This window comes from Melospiza melodia, unplaced genomic scaffold (genome assembly GCF_035770615.1).
Source record: "Melospiza melodia melodia isolate bMelMel2 unplaced genomic scaffold, bMelMel2.pri scaffold_28, whole genome shotgun sequence".
NCBI classification, from domain to species: Eukaryota; Metazoa; Chordata; class Aves; order Passeriformes; family Passerellidae; genus Melospiza; species Melospiza melodia.
Genome location: NW_026948600.1, coordinates 4,466,107 through 4,487,969, shown reverse-complemented (window position 1 = coordinate 4,487,969; position 21,863 = coordinate 4,466,107).

Sequence of the window (21,863 nt, the reverse complement as noted above, 5' to 3'; positions counted from 1 at the left end):
CACCGCCAGGGATCCAGGGGCAGCCACAGCTGCTCTGGGCACCCTGTGCCAGGGCCTGCCCACCCTCACAGGGAGGAATTTCTTCTTAACATCTGACCAAGTACCTGGTTACACAGACACCAGGAACTGTCTCACTCTGCAGCAGGCTGCAGTGAATGTCTGCTGAAATATGACGCACAGAATCCACCACGGGTTCCTCCTGCACGCATTGCCTGCACTCCTCTCAGGACACAGCTCTCAAAACCAGCCCCAGAGTGCTCCTGCTGCCCAGAAGGAGAAGGGAAAGGGCTGTGTTCTGGCTACAGCCTTGGCAAGAGCTCAGCAAGAGCCATCGGTGTCACCGCAGCCCGAGAGACAGAACAGGGAGAGAATTTCTATTTGCCCTTTGAAGCTGAGAAGGGACCAGTTTGTGTCTGAACAGCATTCCTTCACGCCTCCCCATATTATCTAAAAGTAGGAGACTTAGCAATTAAGCAACCCTCAGATGAATAATTGAGGAAAACTAAAGACTGGAAAGATACCAAAGGCTTCCCTCACAGGACTGCAGAGTGATGCATTGCTTTGGAACTGCAGATAAACCAGGCCACAACCAACCTCATCCTCTGGCCACTATCTAAGAGCCAGAAGGAAAAGACTGGAAGCAAGAAAACACCAGCTTACTACAAGTTTTGCCCTGAAACTCCATTGGCACAGGAGCCCCAGGCCTTCCTGCATGATGCTTCGTGACTCCACGATGCTGTTACAGCCTCGCTCAGCTGCTGCACAGCCCATGCATCGTTCACTTGAGCAGCCTGAGCCTGGGAACACCAGAGAGTATCATCAGAGCTCAGGGAATGCTGCTCTAATTGTTGTTTTGCAATGTTATGTGGATAAATGATCATCTGGGGAAAGAAACATGGTGTATGTATAGCTAATCTACTTAGAATTTGTTGTAAATTAATCATATTGAATATTAAAACTATTTCCTATTCTCATGTTAAAATAACTCCTCAGTATTTTCGTCTGATCTTACCAGAAATGATGAAGCTGTACTTTGCTGTCCACCTCTCCCATTCTTACGTCTTGCACTGCCAGGAAAGTGCTAAATAGAGGAATTGCCAGCTCCCTGCAGCAGAGAGCTGATCTTCTGGGCCCTGTGACACACAGATGAGGGAGTCAAACCACAGAGGCCTTTGGAGGCTAAAATCCTGTGTCTCTGTGGTGCTCACAGCAGCTGGTCCCAGGCAAGAGGTGAGCAGCTGCACAGGTGACCCGAGGGCTGTGGGGAGTTTGAAATCCCACATATTTTGTTCATGTGTCAAATCTGGGCTCTGTTTCCTGTGCTCACCCCATAAACTCCATAGGTGAACTCACTAAAAATGGCATCCCAAAGATCCCTGCAGATCAGCTAAGTGCAGATATCAGGTCAAAGACTGGACTCACTTGCCTTGGAGATCCTTTCCAGCTTTCGTGATGCCTGACTCTATAAACTGAAGCTGGTCTTTTGCTCATACTGCATTTTTGTCATAGCTTCTGAATCAATCCCTTCAGAACATCAGCTGAACAAGTATTGCTCTCCAGGCAGCTTCTCACACAGTAGAGGGATGGGCAATAGAAACCACACCATTTTTTTTACAAAGGTGTCTTTGTTCTTTTCTAGGACAATTTTGGAATCAAGTGCTGTAGCACAAACATGTTTCTTCAGGTTTACAATAGCCTCTCACCTTTACTGGTTCTGCAAAGCAAATTGGGTGCTGAATACCACTCACACATGAATTAGTGGCCAATTGGCCAAAAGTTCTCTTTCTTGTCTCCAGCCCAGCTTTAGCCATGACTCTGCACACTCAGAAATCACAGGGCAATGGAACATTTGTCCTCTTAACAGCAGTAATGCAAGATGACTGCAGATGAAATTTTACATTCTAATTAATACTTGGTCCCCAGTGATGCTCCTGAGTGTCCTGGCTGTTCAGAGTTGTCCCAGCTCCCTCAAACACAACTGCACCAGCCAGGACATCTCATTTCACGGCCCGTGGCAGCAGAAACGCACTGCTACAAGGCTCTGAGGCCAGTGGGCTGCACTACAGAGCAGATAATCTCCAGCAGGGGTTGGAGGAAGAGTTCTGCTTTGAGCTCACCTGAAGATGATCAATAGCTGCACCCACCAAATTTGTTTTGTTGTTGCCCATCAGAACTAAGGAGAAGAATTTCTCAGGAGCTCCTGCCAACCATTGCCGTGAGCTATTTGAACTCATGTCCTTGTCCCTTTCCCAGGTCTGCTGTGTGAGGAGCCACCTCCACAGTGCTGCCAGACACCCTGGGGCCACCAACCCCTCGCTGGAAGGGTTCCAGCCAGGTACTGCCAGCTCTGCGCGTGCTGGGGATGTCACCTCCTGCACGCACACCTCGTAAACGCCCTATAAACCCCCGGCACTGGAGTGATGTGTGTGCATTACTATCAAGGTATGTCACTACTTCCATAATAAAATTATTTCAGGGGGTTGTAAGTCAGCTATACAACTCTCTTTGGGCTAAAACTTGGCATGTCCCCATATGCAAACACACTCACACAGCCTGATTTCTGGGAAGGGGAGATACTGTGCATTACTCCTGAATTCTGCACAGGGGCAGAGGGTATTCTCACGGGCAGAAGCTGCAGAGCACCTGCGAGGCCAGTGGGGGAAGGCAGAGTCTGCTGGAAATGGGACGGCCACAAACCCACCCATCACTGCCATTCCAGCCTCCTTTCCATCCCCCAGCTCCGGGAAAAGGAGGACGGCATCTTGTCTGCTCTTGGGGAGGGGTAGCAGAGGGTTACATGCTTTCCCAGCTCTGTCTGAAACTTGGAGGGTACAGGGACACTTCAGAGTCCCCCTGCATAGGCTGCTTCAAAGGAGGAGTCCTTGGAAGCTCACCGGCACTAAACCCATCCTTTAAACAAGCTTTCCTTTGCAAGAGTTTGGATGCTCCTTGACTGTTACTGCAAACTGCAGAGGGAAAACATGTTTGCAGTGCCGGGACAACCCCGGGATGTTGTGTTGTTTCTGTAGAAGTTGGACTTTTCTGTTCCCCCCATCATGTAATGGTTCTGCGCTGGTTATCTTCTCCTTCTCTTGTGAGGCCAGTTATCCCAACTCCTTCCCAGTTGCCTTGGACACTGATGTATCCTTTCTCAAATCCCTCCCCGGTGCCCTGTCCGTCACTCGGCACTCGCACCCTTCTCTCTAGAAACTTCCAGCTAGAGCATTGAGTGATTGGTTCAGGGACCAGGGCCCCACCCTCAAGTTATCCCCATTGGGGTTCTCCCTAAGTCAATCTTTTGTATCCCGCCCCCCTCAAACTCTATTCGCCAGAGGGTCGACTCCTCCCCTGTCTCCCTCCCTCCTTAGAAGCTGTTGCAGGAGCGTCCCCCGTTCCCTGTCCGGCTGTCGGTTCCGCTGGGACCCAGTGAGCCTGGATTCCCCACGGCTGGAGAGCGCTCTCTTTTTTCTGCTGGCTGCAGCCATAAGCCGTGCCACGTCCCACCGCAAGGTGTGGCTGCTGTCACAGCACAGGGCGTTTGCCTCAGGCGCTGTCCCGAGCCACGGAGATCGGGACAGTGCTGCCCTGCTGCGAGCGGTGCTGGATAGCTGGCCGGGCCGTCCGAGAAGGACAATCCTTGCCCAGCTTGACCGCTTCACTGGGACATGGCTGCTGTTAAAGAGTGTAAATCCCACTGCTCACAGAGGTCCCTCCTGCAGGGCCCTGCGAGCTTGGCACTGTCATAGGAAGAAGAAATCTGCTGCAGGAAGCTTCATCCAACAGTGCCTGCACAGTTAGTGGGAAGAGGGGAGGGATTTTTAAGAAGCATAAAGAAAAGGGGAGCATAGAGAAAAAGGGAGCCTCTTGCTGTCTCTTGAAATCTCCCCCAGCCTGAACAAGCTCTCTTTGGGGCTAGAGACTCCCAGAAGCAGAATGGGGCAGTGCCTGCTGTAAACACAGCATCCTTGTGATGTCTGCAGCTGCAGGTGTTTGTACACTTGACCTTTTGTGATAAACAGTAAGGACATTTCCTTCCTACTTACTCTGCAAGTCTTCTAGGAAACACACCAAACTCCAGGCAGTCGTTTGCTGTGATGTTTTGTTCCCTGAATGACACAAAACTCCACCTTTATGTCAGTGTTGCTCTGGTTTGCTGGGTCAAAATCCATCTCTGGCCTGAGGGAGATGAGTCATTTGCCCGGGTGCTTCCACTCCTGCTGCAGCCCTGAGATGGTCCACATATAGAAAGAAGAGATGTAGGGAAAGAACTGCAACAACATATTATCATGTAATCAGGTGGTAAAAAAAGGGGAGTGTAATTGAAAGTAAGCATATTCTTTAATTTCATGACACTATATTTAGTGATATTAGTGGTTTGAGCATTGCTGTACATCCTCCCAACTAGAAATTATCTGGTTCCACCATGTGGACTCAGGAGAATGAAACAGCTCCAGCTTTTCAGGGAGGAGGCAGCACTAGGACCACAGTGACTGTTTCACACAGTAGACCTGAGCACACAGTTTGCTCCAGCTCGGAGCATGGGCTCATCCCAGCCTAAGAACTCCTGAAGGCTAAATGATTAGAAATAGCATTACCACAGGATCTATGATGGCTATCATGAGATAATCATCGCACATCTGGATTTTAAGACACAGAGCATAGTCCGGTGCTTTCCAGTCCCTGGTGACATGACCTAATAGCAACACGTGCCTGGAGCTGCGCTAGTGCAGCACTCTGTGCTGGGGGAAGGAGGCACTGCTGGGCTGGGAGAGCACACAATTGGCAGCCCATGGCTGTGATTTACACAAAGCTGTTTGTGTCTTGTAAATAGATTTCTTTTCCTTCAGTGGTAGGGAGCCAGGAGATGCATTGGTCAGCAGCAGAACAGAGAACATCTTGGTGCAGAGCCAGGAGCAGGGGAAGGACAAGCCTTCCAGCACAGGGTACTCCCATGGCTTTTGAAATGGAGAGCTGCAGCAAATGTGGAAGGGTAAATAAGGCCAGGAAATCTTTTGCTCTGTGAATGAACTCCCTGCTATTTATGATGCCGAGTTTCCAGGGATGTTGCTTTGGAGCTGGGCTCCTGCTGGGCAAATGATTCTTCCCAAACTGAGGTGGGTGCCATGTTATCATTCCCTGGCTCTACCTGTCCCTATCTGGCTGCTCCTCAAAGCTCTGGCTTCAGCCCAGTCTTCTGCCTTCTGAGCGGCAAGATTTAAATGGTCCTTATCATTCAAAAGACTTGACTTCAAATTGAAATTTTAACAACTGATTTAATCAGCTCCCTCTGATCTAATGGTTTTGGTGTCTGGGAACAGTGCAGACAGGACTGAGATGCTCAGTACAGGCTGCAAAACCTGCTGGAAATGCATGACAGTATTTAGGTTGTTCATGACACTCCCCTGCCATTTCCTCATGCTGTTCCTGCCCTGTACTGGGTGGGCGAGGCTGTGCATGCCCTTTGAGATGAGATGAACTTTTGGGGTCAGCTGCCTAATTGCCAGGAGGTGCCAAACTGTTTGGGTCATGGGTGTCCTCTGCCTGCCCTGCAATTCATAGCCACCATTTCTCTCACCTCTTACTTCTTCTCCCTGGTACCTGTGCCATTACTTCAGCTTCTCAAACCTTTTTTTCTGTTTCTCCTCCCCTCTGGAAGTTGTCGGATCTTCTCTTCTCTTCCCAGGGAAGTGATGTGGGCTCATTTTCCTACTCCAGTCTTCACACCTGGTTTGTTCCTTCCATGTGCTGGCAGATGGATGTGGAGAAAACATCAGAGAGTGAACCAAGTCATTTACACCAAGAGAGATTAGATTATGTTATCACTGGCTTGTTTAGAATCATGGAATCAGAGAATCCTTAAAGTTGGGAAAGACCTTCACAAAAATCAGTTCCAACCATCAAGCACCACCATCACTATGTTCACCACTAAACCACACCCAAGTCCCGCATCAATAGGTCTTCTGAGCTCTTCAGGGATGGTGATTCTACCAGTGCCCTGGGCAGCCTCTTCCAATGCTTTACAACCTTTTCCAAGAAGAAATGTTCCCTAATTTCCAATCTAAACCTCTCCTGGTGCAAGTTGAGACCTTTTCCTTTTGTCCTGTCTCTGTTCCCATGGGAGCAGAGCCCCACCTGGCTCCACCCTCCTGTCAGGGACTTGGGGAAAGCCACGAGGCTCCCCCTGAGTCTCCTTTTCTCCAGGCTGAAACCTGGAGAAACTCAAACTCATAGTTTGAATTGATTCAGAGGAACCAACAAATCTGTTTTAGGTACTGTTAAATGATGCTGGCTGCTCTTAGTAGTAAAAACCAGAAAACAAAGGAGATATGCCCAGCAGCTCAGTGTGGTGAGTTGTGCTAGGAAAGAGCCCACTCCAGACTCCAATGGCACAAGCATCAGCACCAGATTCTGCCTGGGATAACCTCTGTGAATTCCTCCCTCAACTTAGGCAGCTGAAATAATAACTGATCCACATGAACCAAATCTTGACAGTGGGTACATTTTTCCCTACTGTTTCCAAACAAATATCAAACATAAACAGTGAGAAATTATTTCATCTCTCCTAATGAGTGGCAGCAGGAGAACTCAGCAATATGTTAAGAGAAAATCTCCCTGATACTCTGAATTAAACTTCTCCTGGAGTGAAGCAAGAACCCTTGTGATTGAAAAACTCCCTTTCCAGACTCACAGATTGTTTTTATAAAGTATTTAAAAAAAAGTATAATGTTCCAAAACTCAGCCAGGAAAGCAGTGGTAATAAATCTTCCCTAATGCCTCTGAAATTAAACTATGCTTAGCCTGAATTTTTTCAGTTTGGAGTGGATGTATACACAATATTGCTAACATATCCCTGCAGTAGATGTGTGCAGTGTGTGCTGCACTGCCCAGCTGCTGGCTCTGTCACCCCAGAAACTGCTGCTCCATCCCCACGGGCTGCAGGCCCCCATGGGCAGGGCTGGGCTCTGGGGGCTGCTCCCCTGCACGGCCTCCCCTTCACATCCCTGGCAGAGCCATGGGCAGCTGCCTGTGGCCCCCGAGCGCGCTCAGGAACTGACCACTGCTGCTGGAGGCCTTGGTGCTGAGCCCCTGAGTCATCTCTCACTCGGACATGCTCACAAACAAAGGAGGAACAGGGCCTCAGTGGCCCGAAGAGCTGCCCACAGAACCAGCAGGACCTGGATGAGTGGGATTGCAGAAGCGGCGCAGGGAGAACATCCAGGCAGGCTGCCAGGGGCTGCGGCTGGGGCAATGGGAAATCTGCAGTGTGAAGGAAACAACACAGAATCTGGTATTTTGAAACACAGCTAGAGTTTTTCTGTGCATTCTGACTATGAGTCACCAATGGTAGGCTGTGAAATTCCTAATACCTGTCTGGCTCTTGGGGCTGAGCTGTGGGATGAAGCTCTGGGAGGAGACCTGGGAGAGATCCTAGAGTGAGCCAGGGTCTTCCATGTCAGAGCAGAGCCCGGAACAGCGGGAAGGGATCCATGGCAGCCTCGCTCCCCCTCTGCCCTTTCACAACCATGGGCCAAAATACATCCTGAAGCACATCGTGAGAGAACCGCTCAAAGGGAATGGTGGGTGCATTCCCACAGCCTTGTCCTGAGGCTCAGCAACCGAGGGCTCTGGCTGCACGTCTGGACACGCCGAGCCCGGAACAGCGGGAAGGGATCCATGGATCCATGGCAACATCGATGCCCTACTGCTCCTTCCATGCCCTGCAGGGCTGTTTCCCCGCCTGGCCTGGCTGCAGCTTCTCCCCAGCCTCTGCAGAAAGGCATTGGGCATCAGCTGCCACACAGCCCCAACTCACCAGGGATCCCCTGCATTTTCCCAGTCCCCAGTAACATCCTGAGGTGTGGCTGCTTGGAGGAGGGAGGGCCATAGTCAACTCCAAAGGCCTGGGGGAATTAGGATTTTCCTGATCCTTATCCATGTTTTAGACAAGTATAGCCTCCTGAAGAGGCCACCTCCTGGATGTGCCATGATTCCATCTGATCCAGCTGTGCCTCTTCCTTTCTCAAGGGATGGACAGAGGGGCTCTATGGAAGGTGGCATTTCCTGCAGGAAGGGAGGCGATGCCAGGCACAGCCACAGGAGGTAATTGCTGTGCCTCTGGGCCTGAGCCCTGCTGAGGCTTGAACTGCCCTCTCTGCTGCTTGGCACTGCGGGCACAGCCCGGACAAGATGGGCACAGCCCAGACAAGATGGGCACAGAGGAATTCTCCCGAGCAGGCTCAGGGCACTCGGGTACTGAGCTGTCCTGCTGGGCTCCCTCCGTGGGAGACACGTCCCGAAACCTGGGAGCGGCTGCAAGGGGTGCCCATGGTGGGGAAAGGGCAGAGGGGGAGAGCAAGGCTCCAGTGTGTCCTGAGAGGGCCTGGCTATGTGCCTGTGGGCTGTGGGAGCTGTTCCATGGGCAGGTGGGCAAGCAGGAGGGAGGGACGGAGGTTGGGAGCGACAGCTGTGGCACTGCAGATTTCCCCAAGCATTTAGTGAGGGTTTCCTGTGTGGGAGGGAGAGAGCCGCAGGGCCCTGGGCTGCTCCAGCTGCCCCTCCAGGCATGTTGCACAGCACCTGCAAAGGGCGTGGAGAGTGACCAGGAGGCACAGGCTCCCCCAGCCTTACCCCACCCCCTTGCAGCGCCCAGTTCCCCAAGGGAGAAGGGGATCCCAGCACACCATGGAAATGGTTCTGTTGCATCTGTGCTCCCTTCTCGACTGGGATCATGACTTGGATTAGTTGGAAATGCTGGTGAATGGTGCTTTGAAGACCTTGCCAGATGTTGGAGGCATGTTCTGAATGTACCTTTCCTGACAGAATAATCTGTGTGTCAGTGTGGCAAGAGCTCACATATGAGCCAGTTCCCTTAAGTTCCTCTGAAGGTTGATCAGTTCTGGAAACCTTGCCCTGCTCCCTTCTGGAGCCCTGAGAGATCCCACAGGATCACTGTCAGTGGGAAGAAGGGGCATTTAGCTGTCCATCCTCCTCCCATGTGCAATGCCACTGTGTCCTGTGTGCTCTGTACAGCCACAGAGAAGAGCAGAGAGAGAAGGGGCTGGGCCCAGGGCTGTGCCCCGGGGCTGAGCCTTTCTCAGCTCCTTTGCCACCCCCAGGGAGCCTGAGCTGCTCCTGCTGCCACTGCCAAGCCCTGGCCCTGCCTGGGGCTGGGTTTATTGCTGCTGGCAGCTCCAGGGAGTCCTTTCTGCCCCGACTGCCCCGCAAGGGGCTCCTTCCATCCCAGTGTGGGCCACTGCAGGCACGAGGTCCCCCTGGCCCTGCTCCTGAGTGGAAGGCAGAGCCAAGGGAGTGCCTTGGAGGGCACCAATCACCCAGGTGCCCTCACTGCCACTCTGGCCTGAAGGAGAATCTTCAGCAGTGCTATTGGAGCTGTTTTGTCCTGCCTTTCGTTGCAGCTGAGCCTGTTTCTAAAGATGATCTGGCTTCCCAGCCCACGTTCAGGATTGAGCCTCTGGGAGATTGTGAGGGTACGTCAAGGCCTTTTTCCTGGGAGAGCTGCCAGCTCAGATCCCAAAGCTCGGCCAGGGGGGCATCGCTGCAGGTGCCAGGACAGAGCCATGCATGTGTGTGCCCTTACCCTGTACAATCCACTCACAACTTCTGCTCAGCACTGGCAGCTGTTTGGAGGAAGGTGGGCCCTGGCCCAGCGGAAAAAGCCTAGATGATTTGTTGATTTTACCAGATTTTGCATAAGCATGACATCCTGAACATGCCATCAAAGTAATGGAGAACAGTTCCGTCTTTTAAGGTGTACTTTTTGTTTCTCAAGTGGTGGGCCAAAAGGCAGGACAGAAGGAGGTGTTTCCCCAACGAAGCAGAGGCCGATTGGCAGCCCCTGCTGCAGGAAGGAAGGCCAAGCCAAACACAGGCATGGGCATGGGCACAGGCTCAGAAGGTAAATTGCTGTGCCATGCTCAGCGGGGCTCAGCCCTTGGCGGGGCTGTGTGGCTGCAGCTCTTCCCCCAGGGCCTGCCCTTGCATAGCCCGGCAGCAGCCAAAGCTGGAGGCGCCTCTGGAGCTCGTTCACAGCCCTGGGGAAAGGGGACTCATGAACCAACGTCCCTCCCACTGCAGCTGGGCTTTGTTGGGTGGCACAGCCTGTGCCAAGGGGCAACAAATTGCCTGCAGGCCCCAGCTCTGGGGGAAATGGAGAACATCCTGCCCACATCCACAGTTCTGCCAGCTCAGCAGTGCAGCACAGCACGGGCTGACATTCCCCATTGCTCCCACAGGTGCAGCTGGAACCACAGCACATGTTCCTGATGCCCAGAAGAGCCTTGGAAAGGGTTTCTGTAAGGGAACAGGCTTCTGGTTAGGGTTACTGGCAGGCCTGCTTGTTTTGGAGCTGATCTTCATCTTATGCTGTGTCCGAATATGGTCTTGCTGGAAGAGAAAAGGGTGAGTGTTTAGTTCACCTTCCCCTCAAACAGCTACTTTTGAAAGTCTACTGTACATAGGAAACATTCCCAGTGAGGCTGCAGTGTAGGTGTGGCCAGTCCATGATTGTCCAAAGAACTCTGCTGAGGGTTCTGCTGCTGCCCAGAGCTTTCACTAGCCTCCTAATTGCTGGGCCTTGTTCTGGGGGGCCCGCTGGGGCTGCAGCCAGTGCTGGCTCCCACTGAGGCTGCCTGGCCAAGAGCAGCCCCAGGGGCACAGGGCAGAGGCAAAGCACGGTGGGGAAGAGAAAGAGCAGGGACAAGATTGCCCATGAAAGGCAGAGGCGCTCTGGGGCCCGCTCCTGGCCCGGGAGCCTGCCCAGAGCCGTGCCCTGCTGGCCAGGGCCTTGAGGGACAGCTGTGCAGCTGGGCCAGGCTGTGCCAGCAGCTCCAGCCGTGCTGGGGAGCCTTGCCAGCTCTGGGCCCTGCTGTGCAGGAGGCTCCCTGTGTGCCACTGGCAGCTGGGGCCTCAGCCACCTCCTCTTTCCACAGTTCCGTCACTGCACAAGGGTTGTAAGACAGTGGCTGCACCTCACACCCAAACAGCAGGAGCAGCTCCTCCAGCAGTTAGAAGAGCCTGGGTAGCCCTGTCAAGAGTTCTGAGAAGAAGACTCCAGAACAGCCATTGACAAGGAAATCTCCTATTCTCCTGGAGATCCCACTGCCACCTCCTCTCCCCATGTATATCCCCAAGCTACTTCCATCTCTTTTTTGATCCTCTTCTGTCCTGTCCCGACTTCTTCTATAGACCCCAGGAGCAGCCCAGCACCCTACAGCCCCTCCTGAGCCCAACATGTCCTTTCCTCTGCCCCTGAACCCCCTGGCCATGACCTCTAAACAACACTGAAGTTGTCCCTGCTCTCTGCCAGGCTAGGTGATGGCCCCTTCTGTTGTTGCACTACAGGGAAGGTGCCGTCATCCCAGTGTCTGGGTGGCAGCAGCAGCAAAGCCCAGCCGGCAGCAGCACTGGCACAGCTCCATGGCCAGGAGCAGCCGTGGATGCCCACGGTGTGGGCAGGCAGGAGCCAGGCAGGGGCTGTTGTGACCAGCGGCGGGGTCCCGAGGGCTGGGGGAGCCCAGGGGGCAGGCAGCAGTATGGGGCTGAAGAGAAAAAGAAGCCCCATTTGCTTAGTTTTTCAGTTTTAGATTTTAGAAATTTGTAGAAATATTTCAAAACATTTTTTCTGTAGAGAGACACCCCCAAATATATCTTCCAAATTGCTATTAAGATTTTTGTAAGTAGTTTTAGAATCAAGAGAACGAGTGACCCCATTTTTTCATTTTTAGAATTATTTAGAAATATCTTTTGTAGAGAGCAATCCCCAAATGCTCTCTCCTGTTTCAATCCTGTTTACACAACACATCTGTATTTTTGAAACTAGTATTATTGTTCTGGAAAATATTTTCCCCTTATACAATTGTTGAGATGAAGGGAGAACGACCATCCTTTAATGCATCGAACTCAAGTTTATTGATCGATCAGTCACTTTAAATAACAGTGTTAACGAACTTCATGCATATTCCAAAATCCAGGTTCATGATAGGCTAACAGAGAAAACTCTAACCACTCCTTTTGTTTTACAATACCGTTAATTGTTTACACAAAACAAACCCAGTGTTCCCACTGTGATATGAAAGGTTCCCAAAATTTCCACATCTGTTCTCAGGGTGCCATCTTTTCCCAGAGAGGGTGTTTGCTTGTTATGGGAAGACTGCCTGAGAACCTTATTGTTTATAAAGTGATGCCTGAGAAAGTCTAATTGTTTATAGAAATCAGGCTGGGAACTGCTTTTGGAACTGCTTTGCAACTACCTTTTACTTTTCTCTCAATTGTATGCCTTCATGGCCTTTTTCTTTAAGCCGTGCTTGAACTAAACTCTCCACATACAATAAAAAATAAAATTGCATTTCAGTGGTAATCTTTATTCTAGGAAGAAGTAAGACCCCTTCAGCCACACAGCCTGCTGCAGAGGCTCTTTTCCCGCAGGAGCTTTGTACCTAGTCACAACCAACATATATAAAACCTTTTCCCTGTTACTTAAGATTTTTGACAAGCTCACGTCTTAGTCTTCTCAGACAAACTATGAGCACAGTGGGCATCTCTTCAACTTACCATCTTTGTTTGCTTCTGGTGGAACTCCCTCAGTTCTAGAGCAGGGCCTTCTCTCAGCTTGCTGCTGGCTCCGGGCTCTCCTCCCGACCTGCTGGGCTTTGTTGGGTGGCACAGCCTGTGCCAAGGGGCGGCAAGGTGCCTGCATGCCCCAGCTCTGGGGGAAACGGAGAATGTCTTGCCTGCATACACCGTGCTGCCAGCTCAGCAGTGCAGCACAGCACAGGCTGACGCTCCCCATTGCTCCCACAGGTGCAGCTGGAACCACAGCACATGTTCCTGATGCCCAGAAGGGCCTTGGAAGGGGTTTCTGTCAGTGAACAGGCTGCTGGCTGGGCTTCCTGGCAGGCCTGCTTGTTTTGGAGCTGATCTTCATCTTACGCTCTGTCCAAATTTGGACTTACGAGAAGACAGTGAGTGTTTAGTTCACCTTTCCCTCAAACAGCTTTTTTTGAAAGTCTACTGTACATAGGAAACATTCCCAGTGAGGCTGCAGTGTAGGTGTGGCCAGTCCATGATTGTTTAAAGAACTCTGCTGAGGGTTCTGCTGCTGCCCAGAGCTTTCATTGGCCTCCTAATTGCTGGGCCTTGTCCTGGGGGGCCCGCTGGGGCTGCAGCCAGTGCTGGTTCCCACTGAGGCTGCCTGGCCAAGAGCAGCCCCAGGGGCACAGGGCAGAGGCAAAGCACAGTGGGGAAGAAAGAGAAAGAGCAGGGACGAGATTGCCCTTGAAAGGCAGGGGAAGGGAGAATGTCGCTTACCTGAGAGTGCCCCAAAGAGCAGCTGGAAGGGTGCCGGCTGATCAAGGACCCCTGAGGAGCGGAGGGAGGGCATATCAGCTGACGGAGTTTCCTGAGGAGCGGCTGGGCAGAGTGGGGGTGTGCATTGGCGGGGAGGAGCGGCCGGAGCGCTTGCACGGTCCGGTGGTGGGGAGGCCGGCAGGGCTGTCGGTGTAGGCTCAGCCCGGCCGGTGGGCACGGCCAACGCCGCCCGCCCGCAGGACCATGGCGCAGGTCCTGTTTGAGGCGGACCTGCACGGGCTGCTGAAGCTGGACACGCTGATCCCGAACGCGCCGCCTGCGCGATGGCAGCGCAAGGCCAAGGAGAGATGCCCCGGGCCCAGCCCCGTCGGCGTGTCGCCCAGGAAGCCGGCCAATCGCTCCCACAGCTCCAGCAAGACGCCGTCCAAGACACCCGGTGAGCACCGGCCACCAGCGGCAGAGGTTGAGTGCGGGAGCCTCGCCCAGGCTGCACGTCTGTAGCCACGGGGCTCTGGGCTCCCTGCCACGCTGCTGCTCAGGCAGGAGGAGGTGGGCTGTGCTCCTGACAGCCACCCACCTCCTTGCCAGCATGAGGGGCAGAGCTCTGAGCACTGGGGCTGGCCAGCTGCTGTTCGCCCAGCTGAGCCTTGCTGGCACACAGCTGTATGCTAGGACGAGTGTGGGCAGAACTGTCAGCTGACAGCTTTACATCCTGTGATCATTTCTGTATCTTCCCCTTATCTCTGGATCTGGAATTGTTGCACTAGACCCAAGTGCACACAGTCCCTAACCAACTTGGTGGCAGGGAGGAAAATATAAGTTAGTTGTGACTGGGTGGCATGAGACCTCAGAGTCCTACTTGTCTGGTGGGTGTGATGTGGAAGAGTGTTGGGTTTACTTCCATGAAAGCTCTAATACAGGCTGTTAAATAGCTGTAAGACAATATTTTCATATGTGAATGCAGGTAAATCTTGATCCAAAATTCAAAGCACCCCCAAAAAGGCTGGGGGGGATTGCTACATTCCCAACCGCAGCACTATGCAGATGGAGATGGCAAATTTCCTCCTAAGCAAAAAGAATGACCCTGCTGAGGATTCCCCTACCAAGAAGGTGAGCATGTTGCTAAGTTACAATTGCTTCAACAACCGCTACTCCTTCCTGCCCCTTTACAGAGCAGTAAACTATAGGTTCTATCAAGTGGGCACATGGGACTGACAAGTCCCAGCCATCACTACTTGCAGCTCTGGGCTTCAGGAGCCTAGGATGAGACTGAAGCTGTAGAGACTGCCATGCACTCTAAGCCTATGCTGCTTCTGGAAGCAAAATTTAGCTTTTGACTAATGAGGCTTTAAAATGTAGCAGGCAACACAAACACAAAGCTGTAAGCCTATGCAAAGTGAAACTGCTGGTGGTAGCTCTTCTAGGACAATGTCTCCACCAGGAACACTTCTGGAATGTTTTACACTGTGTTCTGAAATCTGTTTATGAAGCATTTGGTCGCTTTGTGGCTGTGGCTTTTCCCACTGGCAATAACACTGAATTTGCCATTGTGTGAAAATGTGAGCAGGACGATATATAAAAGTCTGAGGAAAAATTGCTTTGACCTGCCTCTGTGTGACTGACCCTTGCAGCACAGGCAAACATCTTCAGATTCTAAGAAAAGGAGACTTAGGTGTCTGTTTAAATTGCAGTGTGGGAATTGTTTTCAATGCATTGCACTGAGGGTGATTTGTCTCTGTAGGAGCAACAGAAAGCCTGGGCAGTGCATCTGAATGGTTTTGATGTAGAAGAGGCAAAGATCCTCCACCTCAGTGGAAAACCACAGAATGCTCCAGAAGGTATGATACAGAGTCTGTGTGAGCTGAATCACCACCAGAGATCAGGTCAGGAGAACAGCAACACAGAGGCTCTGTGTGTGGTCACAGGAGAAATCAACTGGTTTCTGAGAGCTGTACAGGCTGGAGTCTCCTTTCTTAAGGTTCCTGAGGTCGAGGGAGGGCATAACAGTTACAGTGAATTTATTTAGGAGAGGTGCTATGACTGCCAGTTGATCACCTGTTACAGGGCTTGCAAGGGTCTTCAGGGTGGAGAGAGAGATGAGAATCTTGACCTCATGTTCAGAAGGCTTGATTTATTATTTTATGATATATATTACATTATTACTATACTAAAAGAAATAGAAGGAAAGTTCTCAGAAGCTAGCTAAGCTAAGAATAGAAAAGGAATGAATAACAAAGGGCTGTGTCTCAGCAGAGGGTGAGACCCAGCTCTGCTGTGAGTGGTCAGTAAACCCAAACATTCACCCAAGACCAATCACGCATCCACCTGTTGCATTCCACAGCAGCATATAACAATTTGTTTACATTTTGTTGCTGAGGCCACAGCTTCTCAGAAGGGAGAAAAATCCTAAAGAAAGGATTTTTATGAAAAGATGTCGGTGACATTTCACCTATACTGCAGGTTCCAAACCTTCATGAAGTTTGTAAGAGCATCAAACCCTCTGCTGTGCATTTTCTAGCTTAAACTGCAACTAAATATAATGGGATTCAAAAACCCAAGTGTTTGTTAAATTTGTTTCCATGAATGACGAAATTGTAGCTCACCCCTGTTCAGCAGTTCATACTGCCAGTGATTTTAGTGCACTGCAGGCTTGTGAGTGTTTCTCTTACGACTTCATTTTCACTCCAAGGGATTCCTAGGTGGGTGAGCAGCACTCAGCTGGGAGGAAACTAACTCAGGTTAAGAAACCTGTTCCCCTGCACACAGGCTATCAGAATAACCTGAAAGTGCTCTACAGTCAGAAAATGGCACCTGGATTCAGCAGGAAGAATAGCAGAAATATTCCCTCAAAGCCAGAACGGGTCTTGGATGCACCAGAGATGTTCAACGACTACTGTAAGTAGGCTACAGGGCTGAGTGCTGGGCATCCAGAACATTCTGCACTGGATTGCTGTTCCTAGGACAGTGTAACTGGGCTGTCTGTATTATTTTGTGTACCCAGGCTAGCACAGACCCCTTCTGGAGTGTCTCTGTGTGGCCTTACTGGGACAGTGGTCTAGGGCACAGTGTAGATGCCTTGGAGCAGGGTACCTGGCCCCAGCAGCTGGGCATAGTGACACTCAGAAGCCTGCCCCTCACCTGTACGTGTGTGTGTGCACATGTGCACCCACACCTACTGCAGCAGCACGGATGAAGGGCAGGGCTCTCTAGCCAAGCATGGTGTGACCTTTCAAATTGTAGATCTGAATTGCATTGCATTGCTCTTTCAAATTGTAGATCTGAATCTCATAGACTGGAGCTCCCAGAACTTCCTGGCAGTGGTTCTGGATGACACTGTTTATTTGTGGAATCACACTACTAGGGAGATTATCCCCCTGCTGCAGATGGAGCATCCAGATGTTTACATTTCCTCTGTGTCATGGATTAAAGATGGAGACTACCTTGCTGTTGGCACAAGTAGTGCTGAGGTTCAGGTGAATGCAGGAGTAAAACTAGAGGTGTTTTCAAGGGATTGACAGAACTGGGGACAAAACCTTGGCTGGCAGAGGAAGGATGCCATGCACCTGACTTGTCTTCCCTGGTGTGGGGTGGAACTGCCCAGTGTGCAAGGCAGCGTTTCGTTTGGGGGTTTTCTGATAAGTAGCGTTACCTTCTGTGCTATAGTCATGAGATACACACTTTCTCTGTTCCCTTACTGAGAAAGCTGAATGCCAGAGCCTGTGCAGTGAGGTTCCTAGGGCATAGAAACAGGCTTGGGTTTCTGCTGAAGAACTTTTTGCTTTGCCTCTCCAGCTATGGGACGTTGAGCCGCAGAAACATCTCTGAACCATGACCAGCCATTGTGCCTGTGTGGGAACCCTCAGCTGGAACAGCTGCATCCTCTCCAGGTAAAGCAGTGGGTCAAGGGCAGTTTCCAGTTGTTGCAAACTCCTATCCATCGATCTATGTTTGGCATGGGTTAGGGATGGCAGAGAGAAGTTTGTCCTGGCTTGGGATCCTTACTCAGCCTTATCTGTTGGGGCTGTGAGGAGAAGGCCTCTTTCCTGTATTGCAATTTGTGCTGAAGTTGTAAAGAGCTTGTGTGGGTGTTTCACTCACACCAACAGACCTGTGTTGCTGGTAACACTGGTAGAAACCCAGTGGCAGCTATAGCAGTCTTGCAACAACAAAAAATGGATTTGGGTGAAAATGTGCAGCTTGACCCTGCAAACCTTCTCTTCTCTCTGCAGTGATGCTTGGACTGGGCACATCCATCACCACGATGTCTGAGTGGCTGAGCATCACGTGGCCACCCTTGCTGGCCACACACAGGAGGTGTGCGGACTCAGATGGTCTCTGGATGGCCGCTACCTGGCCAGTGGTGGCAGTGACAGTCTGGTGAACGTCTGGCCATGTACCCAATGTGGGGGTGGCAACTTTGCTCCTCTACAGACCTTCACTTAGCACCAGGGTGCTGTCAAGGTGAGCACAGAGCTGCCACGGGCGGATATGTGTGTGCAAGGCAGGCATGCAGCACTGTCTGGGTGCAGGTTGTCTCTGGTATGTTTTAAAATGAACTCTCCTCTCTCAGGCTGTGGCGTGGTGCCCATGGCAGATGAATGTTCTAGCCACTGGAGGTGGCACTAGTGACAGACATATCCGCATCTGGAACGTGTGTTCTGGCGCCTGCCTCAGTGCTGTTGATACCCATTCCCAGGTGAGAGCTGAACATCAGCTTGGAGACAAACTCCTTCTGGCAGCACACCTACACAGAGCTGCTGGCTCCTCAGGCCCAGATGCACAGGGAAGGAGGGGGACCATGCTTGCCTCCGAGTGGTGAGCATCAGCACATGCACCTTGTCTCACCTGTGTTACTGCCTCTTTGCAGGTGACTTTTATCCTATGGTCCACAAACTACAAGGAGCTCATTTCAGGCCATGGCTTTGCACAGAATCAGCTGGTTATATGGAAGTATCCAAGAATGAACAAGGTTGCAGAGCTGCAAGGTAGGTGGACAGGGCCTGGGTGGGGGGGCTGTTAGAGGTTGAGGACAGCTGCACTCCTTGGTTGGAGCCTGCAGCATCACTGATACAGGCCAGTATCCGGGGCCATGCTGCTAGGAGTAAGGCATGCCCACGGGGCTGTGGAAGAGATACCACTGATCCAAGTGTATGCTTGGAGTCTGAAATCATGCTGCCACAGCCACTGGGGAGACAGCTGTGAAAGTTGGCAGGGCTCATGGGAGCATACAGGAGTAAATGTGCATGTGCTGATCAGCTCAGCCCTGATTGCACATTCCTTCTCCTCCTCAGGTCATACTGATAGAATCTTGAACCTGACCATGAGCCCTGATGGTACAGCAGTGGCCTCAGCAGCTGCTGATGAAACACTGCAGATCTGCCGCAGTTTTGAGATGGATCCCATAAAGAAGAAGAAGAAGGAGAAGGCAAACAGTGCCAAAAGCAGTATTCTTCACCAGAGCGTCCGCAGAGAGCACGGGATTGTTGTGGGGAGGGGGATATTTGGTTTACACACGGTGCAGTATTTTAAATGTTAATGAACTGCTTAACTTGACTTTTTCTTAATGGAGTCTGATGGAAGAAAAAGCCATGGCTCCTAAACCCAAGTCTTTCTCCCTGAGGCTGGAGATCTGGGCAAGGAGTGGAGACCTAGGTCTTAAGGGCCAGTTTACAGGCCCCTGAGCTTAGCACAGCCTAGCAGAAGGATGCTGTGCAAGGGCTGTACTTCTGTTTCTGTCCCAGCTAAGATAGATATGTCACCTGCCCCATCTAGATGCTGACTACAAGCACAGCAGCTCCACCACAGGCTCAACTGAAAGCACAGCATGGCTGTGGCCTCAGTTTGTGTTGTCCTGGCCTGTCTCACAAGCCCAGGGACACCTTCCTATGGCTCTGCAGGCAGATCTCAGTTTGTCTTGTTAGCTACAGGCAGCCATCACTGCCTGTGGTGCTGGAGTAGAATAGCTTTTGGAAAAAAAAGGAGGGAGAGAAATATAGAGCAACAGCTGTAACCACCCCAAAGGCTGGAAAGGGGCTGGCTCTGGCATAAAGCCTGATGCAAAACAAAAGGTTGGCTTACACTGCCACAGCCAGCCTGGGTGTCATGCAAGAGCCATGCAAAGCACCACCAACCCTGTGCTCAGCCTTCAGTCACGTATTCTTCCAACAACTCTGATCTCCTTTCCCCTCCTGCTGACAGGAGGCCCTGGTGCCTCACTTGGGCTTCATGCAGGGGAGCAAGCACCAGGGCTCAGCTGACATTTATTGGAGCTTGACTCCCCTACACTTGGAAAAATGCCTTTTTTCCAGGCTGAACTGTGCTGGAGCAAGTTGCAGGAAATATATTTGAGCCCTCACCTGACCAACAACCAGCTCAGCCATGCTGCTTTGCACGGTGGAGCTGCAGTGTCTGAGGCTGTGGGGCTGCACCAGACCCATCAAGCCTGTCCTTCAGCTGCACCAGCATTGCCAGGGGCTGCTGGGGACACTGCACAGCTGATAAGCACCTTGGCCTGTACACAGCAGCTCCACCAAGCCTGTGCCTCCCATCAGCCCTCAGTGATTAGCTGAGGGTGGATTATTAACTGTTTTCACCTTTCCCTCAGCACAGTACCACACTGTGCCTAGCACCAGCTCTGCCTCCTGAGCCTTACAGCAGGCTGGAACCTTCAAAGGTTCCCACTTGTGCTCTGCCAAGGCCAGTGAGTGTGTAACCACAGCCACCAGAGCACCCCCCCACACACACATAAAGCTGATATGGGGGGCACAGTCTCAAAAAACAGCCACTGAGCCAGCACCTTCCCAGCAGTGCTGCTGGTGCATCCCCATTTGGCCACTTGGGAAAGATCAGGACATCCAAGGATGGAGCTCTCCCTCAGACACAAATCCTCGGGCCACAGCTGTCTCTAAAGGGGAAGCAGGCAGGAACCCAGATGCAAGGCTGGGCTCTTCCACAGAGCTGTGCTGTTGTTGTAGGAGCCCTGTCCGACACCCCTGCACTTGGTGCTGGGAGTTAGCACAGACTTGCCCTGTAGGGCCACAGCTGATTAGGCCTTCCCTGGTCCCTGGCCTGGAAGGAAAGCTTTATATGCCAAAAAGTTCCTGTCATTTTTTCAGTCCCATGTAAGAGAAGCTCAGCTTTCTCACAGACTCTTTCTTTCTCCTTAGCACATGCCCCACACCCAGATGCTGTGCACTACATAGCCCTTAGAGGACCTCTGAGCATTACCAGAGGGTAATGATACTGCAGGGTCTTTGACCCCATGCTGGTCTCTCACAGTCCTGGAGTGAGGAGGAGCAGAGGAAGGAAGTGGGCACGGATCCAGCAGGCCCAGTAAACACAGCCCTGTAAGGTGTGAATTCAGTTCACAGCATGACAGCATATTAATTATCAAGTGCCATGGCCAGCCCATAGAAGAGCACAGCTAACAGTGTTATGAATAAGAAGCTTGACTAGGCCAATATTCAAGCAGCAATCAATTTATTATTTAATATGGTAAATATGAGCAATACAGCGCTGGGTACAGTGGGGGAAGTTTTCCCTCCAACTGCACACTGATAATTGAGGGTTACAGGTATTTATAGGAGTACCCATCAGTTTTTTTCAGCAGTTTCTATTTCCAATCTTTTACTCATCAGCAATTCTTATTCCAAATTATTACATCACAATTCTATACACTATTGTGATTTTAATTTCTCAGGATGTATCTCAAAGGAGTATCCCCAGATGGTGACGGTCCAGTTTCCGAAAGAAGAAAGACGACTCCCATCTGGTGGGGTCCAGCTCCACAGATGTGGGTCCACCTTTTAATTGCAGAGACTCTAAATCTCATAACAGTGATATCCAGCTTCCCTTTGCTCAAAACCATAAACTCTTGAGGTGATGTTCGTCTTCCTTTCTCAAGCTGTTTTTCTCTGCTTCAATAAGGTCTGAGATAACAATATTTCCTTTATATATATTCCAAAGCTACAGTTTCAAGAATACAAGTAATATTCTAAAATTATACTTCAAAAGGTTATTATTGCAGAGCTCCTTATGGATTAAATGCAAGCAAAATGCAACATCTTTAACACCTTATTTCCAATACTCCTAAATCAACTAGGGTTAATTGCAAACAAAATTAGGTTCAAAGGTCTTTTTCCATGCTTTATTCTCCTCAGTTATTATTAGAATTCACAGCTCTCCCATTGTCGGGGTCCACATGTTTTGCATTCACAAATACACACATCGCCTGTTTGTCCCTGACACAAAACACTGAGACAGAGTAAAGATCGATTCTGAATTAGGTGAAGTGTCTAAGAGAGGTGAAAAGTCTGTGAGGCCAAAGCTGAAGGAAGAACTCGCATGCCGAGACAGCAAGGAGACAGAGAAAGAAAAACAGAAAAGACCACAAGGTCGATTTGCCCCCGACTTAGAAATTCCTTTGATAAAGAAGAACTGGTGCTAAATGTCACGCAGAATGAATATGTATGAACATATTGTGAAACTGTATGCATATGCATTTGGAAGGGGGATAAAAGAAGACCCGAGGTCTTCAG